Source organism: Parus major, chromosome 2 (assembly GCF_001522545.3).
Source record: "Parus major isolate Abel chromosome 2, Parus_major1.1, whole genome shotgun sequence".
NCBI lineage: Eukaryota > Metazoa > Chordata > Aves > Passeriformes > Paridae > Parus > Parus major.
In genome coordinates this window covers 28,635,568-28,649,528 of record NC_031769.1, presented here as the reverse complement: position 1 = coordinate 28,649,528, position 13,961 = coordinate 28,635,568, and the positions used below count along the sequence as shown (strand labels likewise).

The following is a 13,961-nucleotide window of genomic DNA, read 5'->3' as shown; positions in this document are numbered from 1 at the left end:
TGTCACACATTCATTATTAATGGTCAGTGTGGCTTCACTGTCTACATCCATGCTCCTAAGTCAAGGCAATGTTCCTGGGTGGTGGGAATTGATCAGCTATACTGTTAAATTGCTACATCTGCCCTAACATGATTTGGTTTTAGGCCTGGGCCCCTTAGCACTGCCAAACAAATTCTGGGTACACTGACCATTTCCATATCAGAAGTGCATCCCTGTGCTTGCAGGGTGAGAGAATTAAACAATATGGTCACAGTGCAGGACATGCCAGTTATTTATAGCTATCAGGATTGTTCTGGCATTCTTAAATTACTAGACTTGCTATATTTATCCAACAACTTCTGGTCATCACGTGACATAAGCAGCATCAATTCAGATGTCATGTATGTTTGTTAGTAAGACAAATTTTAAGAATCTGGCAAAAAAACCCCAAAGAACCAAACAAACACTTCTCAAGAGACTGGTGCTCCTTGATGGTCACACAGACTAATTCATGATACTAAATATAGGTATTTTTACAGTACAGTATAAAAGAAAAATGAAGGTATTTTTCTACCATGAAAAGAATCCTCTTGACAAAATATATTAAAACTAAGAAAGGATAGTGAGTAAATGTATTTTTCTCAGTGGAACAAGTGAAAAGTCTGTTAGAATTGACTGGTAAAACATGCTATCACTGCTTTGTCAGTTTGTCCAGGTTTTTATTCCTTTTCCCTTTCTTTAGGTTTAAAAGTGTTTAAGGTGTTTTGAACTGAATTTTTAACAGTTTCTTGTCATTGCTTTTGCTCGATAATAAGAAATAAAGAGGACAAACATATGCAAGTATAAAAGCTTTTATGAGAAAAGTGGAAATAGATACCAAAAACTTCCCAAAAAATTTTGAAATAAGAAGCATGTCTTAGGTTTTACAGATGGTATCTGGAGAACTGTTGTTTTTGTTTTTTTTTTTTTTTAAATAAACAACTCACAGTATTTACCAAAAGTGTACTGTTTTATGGCAAAAGCGGTAGGTTGGAGGGAGCACTTAACTAGAATGACTTTTCATGAGTGTATTCCATTTGGTCACTTTTCATTGGAAAAATAATTGTCAAATCTTTCCAGAGAATGCTTCCTTTAGAAAATTTAGAAGATCCTGTCCCAGTCACAGCCTGTACAGATTGAAATATCCTTTAAACTGAGTGCAGAGTTGGGATGATGATGAGGTAGGAGAGCAGCTTGGTGTGGGATCATTTCCAGGTGTAGAACAGCTTCTATTTTTCCCCCTATCTGAGAACACATTAGAAAAAAGTAACAATCTCCCTTTTCTCCCTATTTAGTAATCCTGCTCATGCCTGGCAATGCTGATGCTACATGTCATGATTGTTAAACTCTAGTAGGTTAAAGAGGTCTGAATGTTGCAAGTTTGAAAAAGAAATCTGTTGTATGGCTGGGAAGTCTCAAACTCCTCTCTTTTTTCCAGAGTCAGAGAATAAGGGAGAGCTGTAGCCTCTGGAGAGGAGTGGAACTAAGGAGTGGGTCTAAAAGACTGAGAAGAGTGTTGAGAGGAATTGCCCAAGACACTCCTGTAGAACACTAACCACTGGAGAAGAGGGATGGTCCACTGGGTGATGAAAGGTCCAGACTGAGAGCTGGGAAATCTACAGCAGCCAAAGGTAGTTCTTGAAAGTTTGGCTGCTTGCCTGTCTGCCTGAGGTTTAAGCCCCAGACCTGTCAAATTCTGCATACAGCTCTGTGCTGTTTTGTGAGTTGGGACTTGGAGTTTTGACTCAATGCCAAGGCCTGTATGCTCCTTACCTACTGAAATATTTGGGGTATTGTCAGGCATTATAAACTTTTTCTTGAGGTGCATTCATACAGAGGTTTTCTTGCATTCCATACAAAAATATAATTTTAAGAGGTGTTGTGAAAAAGATCACTGGCTGAAAATTTAATTTCCTGCCCAAATGGATGACGCCTGCAAGGTAAAATAAATGCATTTAAAGAAATCGCCTATCTAAATCAGTCTCTTTCAAAAAGAGTTTACCTCTGTCAATAAGGCAGAATCTTGTGAATTTACACACTTCATAATTTGCACATAAAGTTGGCAGTTTTTCCCCACTTTTTTAGCAATGATTTAGTAGCTGTAGCAAGGGCTCAGATTACTTGGATTATATTATATTACACAATATACTGCAGCATATCTACAGAAGAACCTTATTAATCTGTATTAATATGAACCTGCCCACTGTAGTTAACTGGGGTTTTTTGAGTATTTTTGTTTGTTTGTTTTTTTGTTTTGTGGTTTTGTTTGGTTTTGTTTTTTTAATGGCAGAGCAAGGAGAATGTTTCAATCCAGCATCCTGAACAAGTAGTGACATGGTGTGATGGTGGAAGTGTGTAAGATGGGAAGGGACCAGATATAAGAAATCTTCCTTGTAGATCCAGATGAGGTCATTTTCCTCCATGCTAATGGATTAGGAGTCAGAGCAGTGTTCTGCTCCTGATTAAGGAATTGATTTTACTGTTCCACTAAGTCATACATTTGCTGTGTCTTTCATAGTTCTGCAACAATCTGTGAAATGGTGGCAAGGCTTTGATGCTTTCAATATCCTTTGCTTTAAGTCTTGTGTACACTGTTGTATATGGCTGGAATTGTGTACTTTGAGTTGGCATTATTTGCTTTTAAAATGCATTCTGTGATTGCTTACACAGGAGTTTGGTTGGAATCACTGAAAACTAGAGTGGTTTAAAATATCTTTGCATAGGCTATAAGAAGAATGAGATTTTGGTTCTTCTATCTGAATGACTGGAATTTCAGGCCAAAACCATTATTCAGCTGTTGTTAAAAGCTGTTGACTTTAGCTAAAACAAGTTGGTTCAGCTATGAAAAATTTGTGTTCATCTGGACAATGATTAAGAATAGGAAAGAATAGAACCTGCCCATGTATTTTATGCCCTAATTTTAATGAGGACGTGATATTTATTCCATCTAAAAAGGTGTTTCTGGCTAATGACATGATTAAAAATTTGGCTTGACATTATCTGAGCTTGTGCAGCAAACATGACCTTGCATTTTATAGGATTTTAAATAGGATTATTATGAAGGAGAGAGCAACTAATTAGAAGATGGCAGGTTTCCAGTTTCCATTTGATGACCTGCAGTTGCTGCTGCTTGTTGCTGTCCCCAGAGTGAGCACAGCAATACGATCCTCCGCTTCGGGATGTACAGAATGTTCTGTGGTGTTCAAGTCAGGCGCTCTATGGAAACTTAGCAGGATCTTGCATCCTCAGTGCTTTTCATGCACTTGAGCTGGGGAAATCTGCCAGAAAGCCAAACCAAACATTTTTATGTGTTTCCTCAGGCCCTACCTCCACATCTTGTTGAAAAATTAAAGCACACAATCATGGGTGTGTCTGTTGAAGCAAGCAGGCACTGTTATTCCAGGTTTTCAAGGTTGTTTTTCAGGCTATGGATTCAGTCAATTAAGGAAGAGCACGTCTGAATTCTTTTCAGAGATTTCTTATGAAAAACCCTAGTTCAAAAACATTTTCTGAATTACTCTCAGTGACTGCAACAAGAAATCATGGAAGGTAGAGATTCTTCTGGAAGCATAAGTATGCCAGAAATTAAGCAGTATAGTTTTATTGATGAAATGGAGTTTCAGATTAAAAGATACAGTAGTACTCTCACTTCCCACTCCCTATTTCACTCCCACTGTTTGAATTCATTAAATACTCAGAACAAAGTCTTGTCATAATTTTTTTGTCATTATGGCTAGATAGAAATTTAAATCCTACAAATAAAGTGTTAGCTGTGGCAGCTTGGAGTTCAGTGCAGCTTAGCCACCTAAATATTTGCCCAAATTTTCAGATGAAGTTTTCAATCCACACTTTGCTCTGTTAAGGCTATATGTTTATCATCATGGGACAGCTAGTTGCAGCTTGTGCACACATCCTCAAACAAGCTTTAAATCATACTTCTTGGCTGCCATGTAGACATGTCTTTAACCTCTGCATAGCAATGCCAAACAGTAAGCTATTTTTTCTGATGCAATTTCATTGCATTCTTTCTGAATCCTCATCTTTGATCTAGGAAGAACATCCTGGCTGAATAGGAAGTTAGTTCAAGCTATATATTTAGTTCATGTTATAAAAATTAATCTTAAACATTTCAAGACGTAAATACCTAAGACCAATTAAAGGGATTTATTTCCATGCTCTTTTGAGAGATTAAACAGTAGATGCCAATTGTGCCAAAATGCTTTTCTAGTACAAACTATCCAGAAGCCAAAAATTACAGGACATCTTCATACAGAGTCATTGCCAAGTGCAAGCATTCTAAATAAAGCTGTAGCATGATTGGGTTGCATGCACCTTTTAATCTGAGGACACATTTGCAGAATTTCCTGGCTAAAAGCCCTGAGCTACATAGTTCTGCATGGAACGAATGTCTGAAATTGCTGGGATTTGGAATCCTATTACTTTTGGGGTGAGACAGACAGAGGGGTGGATTTTATTTCTTTTGTACCAAAGCCCCTCTTGAACCTAAATACTACACAGTTCTGAAATGTTTATGATAAATTATAATAAATTAGTCTTTGCACTCTTGTATACTGTGACTTACTGATTTTGACTTGCTCTGAGTCATGGATATCCCTAAAGGATCAAAACTGCAATTCGCTTGCATGCTATTAAATCAAGAAGGGTCTCATAATTACATATAAATACATATAAAAACATAAAAATTTGAACTGGAGGCAGTGAGAGAGCGGAATAAAATTGTTTGGTTTTATTTCTGCATGAGTAGGAGGAGAGATGGTCCAAACTTGGTTTACAAGGCAGTCTCCCTAAAATATGCTTTATACTATGGGCTGAGCTCTGCCCATATGAATACTTTAGAACCCTCAGTTTGCAACTACCTAGAGGCTCCTGGAACTATTAAAGTCTCATTTTGTTCCTTCAAAGTGGAAAAAGGAGCCTGGCCCAAATTAAGCAAGGAGTGCTGCTCCCAAGACATACCAAGCTTTATGGGACTTCAAGCATAGTATTTCAAACTCTTAATTCAGAAGTATAGGGGAAAGCAATTGCCACTATATTATGCCTCTTTTTCTAAACAATTCAGTATGTTTTCTTTTTGCATAAATGTGATGCAGCTGGTTCTAGTACCATATTTACAGTAAATATCCTTTTTGGTAGACTAAGGGCTTATTGAGGCAGTGCAGTAATAATGTGTTAAAGGATTTAATCCGCTTTTTGAACAGTTACTAAGCATATTTTTTTTTTAATGAATGATCTGAGCATGTTGGACAAAACTTAGATCAGAAGATCAGAAATAAGCCAATGTTTACGTTTTTGATTCACTGCATATGAAGGAATTGTGGGTTTTGAAGGAATCCTGACTTTGCTTGAATTTAGTGAAGTAAGATCTAAAGGGTCTTCTGTGATGAATTGCTTAGGAGTTCAAATGAAAATATGGAACTTTCAGACAGAACCTATTGCTTAAATTTAATGAATTAATTAGACACAGAAAAATGTTAAAATGAATGGAACGAGAAAGTTTCTTCCCTGCTTTAACAATGTTAAGAAAATGGACTTGTGTTATGGTTTGTATCATTGATGCAATCTGTTTTAAACATCATTGTATCCTGGTTGATCTTTTTGTATTAAACAATATTCTTCAGTAGAGATGATGGCTGTTATGGTCTGTTTTCTTCAAAGAGGTTTCTTGCATATATCCCACCATGCAGAATCAAGTAAACTTCGATGAAAATTCCTCAACAACACTTTTCTGTGAGTCTGCCTAACTAAAGCTGAATTAATTATATGGCTTTTGATTACCTGTGAAATGTGTTTGTCAGTGTAAGTAGAAAACTAATATTAGCTTACAAGAAATCTTTCAAATCTTTTAAGGAGACTAGGAGTGTCTAAAACAAAAAGTTAAGCCCTTAATTAAATTCTTTTACACTCTGTTGAAATCTCACTGTGGTCTTCAACAGGCTCATGACAGGGATAGGAGGGGCAGGCACTGATCTCTCTTGTGACCAGTGACAGCACTCAAGGAAATGGCACAGGCAGTCATTCTTGGGGTCTCCTGTGCAGAGCCAGGAGTTGGACTCAATCATCCTGATGGGTCCCTTCTGACTCAGCGTATCCTATGATTATTGAGTTCACCTTAACTTCTGGCATTATATCAAGCATTATTTTAAACAGCTTTAGGGCAATTTTGGTTCTCAGATTTGTACTGTCAGGTCATGGAATTTTAGCTAATTTTAACATGACTTAGATGGTGAAATGGCATCCTTTTCTGTGTAAGTCTGCATACACATCCCATTGAAAATAGTCAGCCTATATATTCTTTTGTTCCTGCCTCTAATTTACAGATGACTTCTCTGTCATAATGAAAAGGCTGGTTATGATGTAGCTCTTCTCAGAAAACTTGATGGGCCTCTAGAACCTAGAGTTGTCCAGCTGGGCATTTATACTTGCAGATGAATTCATCAGACAGAAACAAAGGAATGCAAACAAAGCCTTGCATTGCATGTTCAAGTTTTTAAGTAAACTATTCTATATTTTCATAATTTGTTAAGTGTTTTTATGAATTTTGCCTCCTTACTCTGGAGCAGTTAATCTTTCAGAAGTTATTGCTATAATGTCTAGGCCTCATCTTTCAGTTTCCACCTTCAATTGCCAGTGCCTGCTGTCTTATTATTGTGCCAGTCCTGTCTGTTTGCTTATATAACTATTCTGCTTTCCTGATGTTTATTTAATCACCAAATTAATTTTATAAAGCTGCTCCAATGATAGGTTATTAAGTCCTCTGGCTATCCTAGTAAGTTATTTTGTATATGTATTTATGATAAACTTATTTTCCTTGAAGAAAAGCTCTATGTAGTATTGCAGATGAGGGCTCACAAACCTTGCCCAATTGGACACTAAGAATTTGCTACTTTTCCCCTAGTGTCATCTTAAAAAACATTGCTCTTGTAGACTCCTGCAGTTGTCTTGTGATTCCAGAGCAACTTTACTGAATCTTTTCCAAATGTAAGTTTTAGTTCTTAGCCTTCAATGAAAGTTTTGATATTTTCACTACTGTGTGCCATCTCATTTCAATTCACAAATATTCAGTTCTCTCAGTAGGTTTTCATGTCCTCTTGTATATTTATGTATACCTCTTTGGATTGCAATCAGTGCACTCCCATGTTCTAGACCCAGAGCGTAAATCAAAATAGTAAACAAAATCAATCCTTGTGAATTTGTTCATAATGCCAATCCCTTCCTGGCCCTTTGTTTCAATTTTGCACACTACTTTCTCCATTTTTATGCGTTGGGCTTCATACTAACATATGCTTTATTTAGCCATTGCACTAGACTGTTTACTAGACCCAATGACAGAATCAGGATCAGCATCTTTCTCCCTGGCAAATATTAAGCAAAATAATTGAAAGATCCACTGGCATACTTCTTATCTCCTTAATAATGCCTAGCTTAAGTTAAGGAAAACATCAGTTTTCCTATTAGTTGTAGCTGCAGAGGTGAAATTAGCATTCGTGGCTGGGGTAGTTGTAGTTTTGGAATGGGGATTTCATTGGTTTGCCCATAAATAATTTGGTGTTTGTGTTTGTAAAATGTGTGGTTTATTTAGCAGTGAGAAAACATTCAAAACACATCTTCTAATTAAAAATTATGCTGAGGCTCTCAACAATATACACAGATGTTCCATATTTTGATCACGTATCATCCCAGATTTTGATGGACAACAGTTGACTAAACTGCAAGACTGAGACTATCTTGTTCTACACTGTCAGAGTAGCCAAGTCCAGGGAAAAATGGGTTTTCCTTAATTGGAATACATTTTTTTTGTTGCTGCTGGTTGGTTGTTGAGAGTTCTTTTAAGGCAGGAGTGTATCAGTGAATGACAGCTTAATAGAAAACCTCCAGAATTTGGGATATTGGCTCTGTCACACCCGTAATGTGTCTGCTTTGTTTTATGGTCATGTCTGTCAGAGTGTACAAACTAGTTGGCTACAGCTTAGGTCTCTTACACAGAGCCACACATGGAAAAGCACCAAAATCAGGTCTAGCATCTGAAAACAAAAAATTATTATTACATCATTCTTCACCTCTGGAATCCAGAACAGTGTGTATTGCTTTATTTATTAATACCTCAGGCATCCCAAGCAATACAAACAGCAGTGTTCTTGGCCTCATCTAAAAATGGTCATAATATCAGGGAGAGCTTCATTGTGGAATCCTGTCTGCAAGGAAGATGCATCTAATGTAGGCCAAAGTTCTTAATCCTTCAATCACATAAACCAGCCAGGAGCTCCTCGCACTGGCACAAACAGCATTTCCCACCAGGGCAATGAGTCTTTCAGACTCTTGAGTTTTCCTGCTTACGGTTCAGCATTAGCATTTGGATTGAGGCAGCTGGATCTGAGCAGGTTCCAGGGCCCATTAAACTTCATCATCTTGAAGTTCACTGGCATCACTGTTATTTAAAAAAAGCAAAGCACACATTCCACATGTGCTAAGTATAACTTTCATCACTACAAGTATTTCAATATTCAAAAATGTGAATTTATATTTGATTTGTGCTTTATGAAAGAAACTACTATATGAAGTTTCCATTTTGGCTGAGTAAGTGCTGTTTAATTTGTAACTTCTCAGAGGATTAATTACAGAAAGAGAAACAATAATGACAAATGTAAGGATTTGTTTATCCAGATTGATTTAAAAATAAACAGGATAATAGGGCTAGCCATTAATCTGAACTGGTACTAAAGGACACAAACCCCTTTTTCTGGGTGGATAGGTGGGTCTGGTTAAAGCTAGCATATCAAAGAAACTGTAGGTAAGATAAATAAATGAAGTCAAAGAATTAAAGAATTCATTTATGTTTTAGAATATCTGTCTTGAATTTGGAGCTCTTCAAAGATATTCTGCTCTTCGCACAACCACTTTGGTATTTAAAAACAAGATAAGGCCATGTTTCTATCCACAAAAGTTGTGGTTTTGAATGAACATAGGATCTATGTTTGAAGTTACTAGCCAAATCCTTAAAGGACTTTTTGGAGTGAAATTTTCATAGATTAAGTTGCAAAAAGCTTAGGTATGATTTAACTGAATTGCTAATAATAGTTAAACACAATAGTGTTTTTATTCACATCTTTACATTCTATACCATCAGCCGCCCCAACCTTCCCACCCCCAACCTGGCAAACTGGTTTCAGTTCTGATCACCTTCCTGTTAACCTTTTCCCTGAAAACTGATTATTAATTCTGACTCTTTGTTTTTGGTTTCTTCGTCTGTTCTAATTCATGGAAGTATTTTACCTCTCACCCCAATTCAGATGCTGTAAGGTTTTTTTTATGCAGTAAAGCAAACGTAACTTATGAATTGTGAAAGATTCCTAAAGGAACTTAACAAGTACTCTATTTATTATATTTTTTTTTAGAAAGGAATTAATATAAAAACATATTTGCAGTGTAAATTTAGAAGATAATGATACAATGAAAATATTAAATTTTCTTTGCTGTACATTTCTGGGAATATATCTATAATAGCTCTGAAGTAGCACATGAAACCCTGAAGGTGAAACAGAAAATGAGACTGACTAACTCTGGGAACTCAGCCAACCACTGATTGCAGGGAATTTAGATCTAAGGGGGAGTTAGGTGCTGAGTGGACATACTAAACATAGTGATTAGAAAAGGAAAGAATTAATAAATACAGAACATTCATAAAATGAACCTCTAAGGTGATGGATAGTGCAAAATGGAAAGTTCTTGGGACATCAGAATTCTTAGTCATTTACACAATCTAGTAAAGTGAAAAGATATCATATGGAAAAAGGCAACATGACTTCTAAAGCATCATAGATATTTGCAATATTCACAATATCCCTATTTATAAATGAAGAGGATGAAAGACACATATTGAATGCAGTTTGACATTTGACCAAAGATATGGCACATAAAGATTTTGCACATCAACTGATATTCTTGGATGCAAAAAAGCAATTTTGAATTGGTATTTCCTGTGGCACAGGAACTTGGAACAACATGAAAGCAAAAGTTTTGGAACAGCAGTCAGTCTAGAGATAGAAAGTGATACCAATGGACATGAGGTGGCATACATAAAGGAAAAGGAAAGGTAGGAGGGAGCCATTTTGTGTTCTTACTCCCAACAGGTACAAGATGAAGGAGAATGAGGCAAAGCAGAGACCGGCTGAAGCCATCAGCACAAGTATTGACAATGAGCCAAATTGTGAAGGTGACTCATTATGAAGACGTAAACAATCCTGGTCGGTGACTCAGTGGTGAGGAAGCTTGGCTAAGACATCTGTAGCCCATATAAAGAAAACAGGATGATGAGATTTCTCTAGGGTATGGTAAGATAAACTATGGGACAATAATACTGCACGTGCCTATGATAGCCTGAAGAAAGTTGGGACATACTTACCCTTTATAGCTCATGAAGGAATGTACATATCACCAACAAAGGAAGCTTTGATTGGCATTTGCCTGGAGAATCTGAGAGGAGTGCTGGAAATGGATATAGTGTGAATCTTCTGAGAGTCTGTGGAGGAAGGAAGAGGGTGGGTGATGAATATCATCATGTAGGGAATGACTTCTGCAATGCAGAGAATATTACACAGTTTGATCTGTTAATTTCTTATGGTTTGGAAACCACCATCTGTGTAGAGGGTCCGTCTTCTTTCCAATTTTAAAAATTGCAGTGTGTGCCTGGTCAGTCTCAGCAAAGCAAGAAGAACACACATTTTGTAAGAGTTATGCTCCAGAGATGATGAGGATGATTTTCTGTGGAAGGTGAATATTATGCATCTGTATAGCACTTAAAGAAGCATACTGCAAAAGAGAAAAATGCTATCATTGTTAAAAAATTGTGTGGAGTCTAAAGCAAAAAATATTTAATGAATCATTAAAATATCTAGAAAGCAAACAAATTGCACATTGCTTCAGTCTGCATGATAAGAGAAAGCTGTAGGTAAATATTTTTGAAAAATCACAAGCTTTATGAATTATATTGAAGTGAATCCCTTCAGTTTGTGATGTGTTACTGAAAAACTAGGAATCAATGACTACAGGAAAAGCTATAAATTGGCTCTTGTCATAATTTGTAGACCCAGGCTTGAAGAAGACCCATTTTGATAGATGCTGTGGAAATACACAACAGATCAAAGATCCTTAAAGCATTCTATAATTTACAGATGAACACAACTAAGAATTTAGCACCCCTGTGAAGACTAACAGTCATATAACATCACAGGTGTTCTGCAGTATATGCTGCAATGAGATACTACTTTTTGAGTAGTTTAAGAGTTTTCTTTGTTTCTTTGTATTCTTTGATTCTGATGGCTTTTACTTATTTTCTTTCCCTAGACATCTCTTAGAGAAACAATGCTTGACCTTCCACTACTCCTACTTTTCAAAATAGTTCCTCACACTGTTGCCATTCTATCACAAAACTAATTGAATTTATGTCACAGACATTGCTTCTGCAGGAGTGGATTTAGCTGTTGTGTCTGAATTTTGTGGCCACTGTTGAGGGAAGTGTGTGCGTGGCTCATTCCCACACCTGTTTCCTCTCTGTGTTTCATTGCCAGGGAGGTTCACTGAGGTCTGTGGAGGAGCCTGGGTCAAATGATTCTTCCGTAAAATGTTTCTCTTTATGTCTATCTTCCTCTTTATACACATGAGAGAAAGAGAAAGAAAATATTGTTAGGAAGACTTTAATGAAAAAAATAGAATTACAAGAGGTATTTCTCTGCTGAGAGGAGGGCTAGTGTTCAGTTATCCCCTTGTCATAACTCTATTTTTTTCTGTTCATTAAAATTGCAATATTTTACAGTTTCTAGGGTACTACTAGGTAAAAAGCTAAAGTTGCAAATGATGCCAAAAATTCCTCTCAAGAGATCAGCAAATGTTACCTTCTTGGCTACTGCAGTGAAACCCGAAACTTTTGTTTTGGAGTTGCATTTACAGACTCCAATCCTATCTGGTATTTGGTAAATGTATCAATTTGTCAGCTAAGCACTGGCCTTCTGCAGCATTTTATCCCAATGAATTCCTATGAAAACTAATGCAGGGAGGGTAAATTCCTGGCCATCATGAATAAGTGTACCATAGTTTGGTAAACTAAATGAACTGGTAGCTATGTACTTACAATCCTTCCCAGCTGCTGACAAAGACCTGACTGAGCTGGCTAAGCCAGCAAGGAAGCAAAGAACTTAAATTCTCAAGAGCTTGAATCATGGAACACAACTTTAAAGAAAAACATTCACTGGGGGTTTTAAGGAACTGGGGAGATTTTGACTGCTGTTGCTTAACAAATATGCCATTGTCTGTACTCTATCTGCTTTTATAGAATATATGGATTTCTAAATTATTTTAAATACGACTTAGATAAAAAAGTACTTTTGGAATTGCAATGCATACTGCAGAATACTGATAAAATTCTCTCTACCTTGACTGAGTTATGGATTTCAGAGGTGGGGTTCTTTTGTTGTCAGTTAAACATTTGGAACAAAATTAATTTGACTATTTTGGCACAGCCTTAAGTTTCAGCATTTGAGAATAAAATTAATTGGGTAATTTCAGCACAGCCCTAAGTTCTGGGAGAGCATCCTGCACTGTCTATTCAGTTAAAAGCATTGTCTGGAATGTTACTGCTCTAAGCTGCATGGAACAAAAAAAGCAAAACATCTGGCAGGATTGGGATACCTTAGGAAGACTTTCTACTTGCATTCATCCAGCTGGCAATCAACATTGTACCACCTGTAAGACAGAAAAAAGGTAATGAATGCCCTCATTCATTTTTCCCAAAATAAGATTCCAACAATATGAGGAGATACATTCAAAACAAACTAGGATTAGAATTTTCTCTCAAATATGGTGATAACTGAAAAGAGATGCTGGAATAGCACTGGAGAAAAAAAGGTGTCTCATTAAAAATAAGATGAAACTAGCTTAATTCTAGATGTACCCTTTGTGGTTTTAACTGGTCCCGAACACTGTTTTGGTTGCTTTTTTAATCATGGGAAGCAAACAGTTATTCATCTGCTGAACAGATTCACACTCTTCAATCTTACAATTAAGAGCAATTATTTTTCAAATTCAGGCCCAGGATCTCCAAAGCATCTCAGTGACTTCGCTTTACTATTAGATAGGCTCCTCAGGTATGTTAATAACAAATGAGAGAAATGTCCAAATCACTTAATCCCTCCTGAAAAGGCCACATCCAATGCACATCTGCCTATCTCTAAAGCAAATGATGTTCTATTCCCATATACAATAGCATGATGGCAAACACACCGGATATGGGGTTGTCATGAGTCACCATGATAGCTTCTCAGGGGGCCCAGACCATGAATAACCCTCAATAAGCTAAACTGGATAGCAGTCAGGGAGGACCCTTTAACCTAGTCCGTTGCTATGTTTCAAACAATCCAGTGTGTTTCTATGCTTCATGCACATACTCCTTGTTAATACACTGGGCCAGCTACATATTTCACAGTTAGCATCACAGAGGAAGTGCGCTTACTAATCAGATGTTACTCTCTGTCCCTCTTGGGTAGCTGGAAAGAAAGAAAAGGAAATTTTATATTGTTAACCCCTCAAAAATTTTACTGCCTGCTTCACTGTCAATACACTAAAAACTATGAAATCATAAAAAAATTAAAATAAATGAGCTATCCTTGGATTTCAGCTTTTATCTGCAGTGTGTTGAAAGGCAGGACCTTGTATGCTAATTGCAGTTAACTTGTAATCTGTTTTTAGTATCAGTCCTGTAATGCCTCCAATGTTTCTGTCACTCACCATGTTCTCATTTGGACTAACTGCAGAACTCCATCCAGTTTTCAGGATTGTATCAGAGATCTATCTGTTTGAAGACTTTCGCATATCTTACAGCCCTTATGACCAGGAAAATGAATATTTTGAGAGCAAATCTTTCCCAGATCAGT

At 36.8% G+C, this 13,961-nt stretch overlaps 1 long non-coding RNA gene across 3 annotated transcripts in view; it reads left to right on the top strand.

Annotated features, from left to right (window-relative positions):
• Positions 1-11,062, top strand: part of LOC107200976 — a 43,721-nt gene extending 32,659 nt beyond the window's left edge. For 2 of the 3 annotated variants that reach the window (XR_001519915.1, XR_001519913.1), the window contains exon 5: positions 1,457-5,661. This is a non-coding gene — a long non-coding RNA (uncharacterized LOC107200976). Of the gene's footprint in view, positions 1-1,456; positions 5,662-10,166 lie in introns of those variants that run through there. The other variant, XR_001519914.1, reaches the window with a different exon arrangement.
• The last annotated feature ends 2,899 nt before the right edge of the window (positions 11,063-13,961 follow it).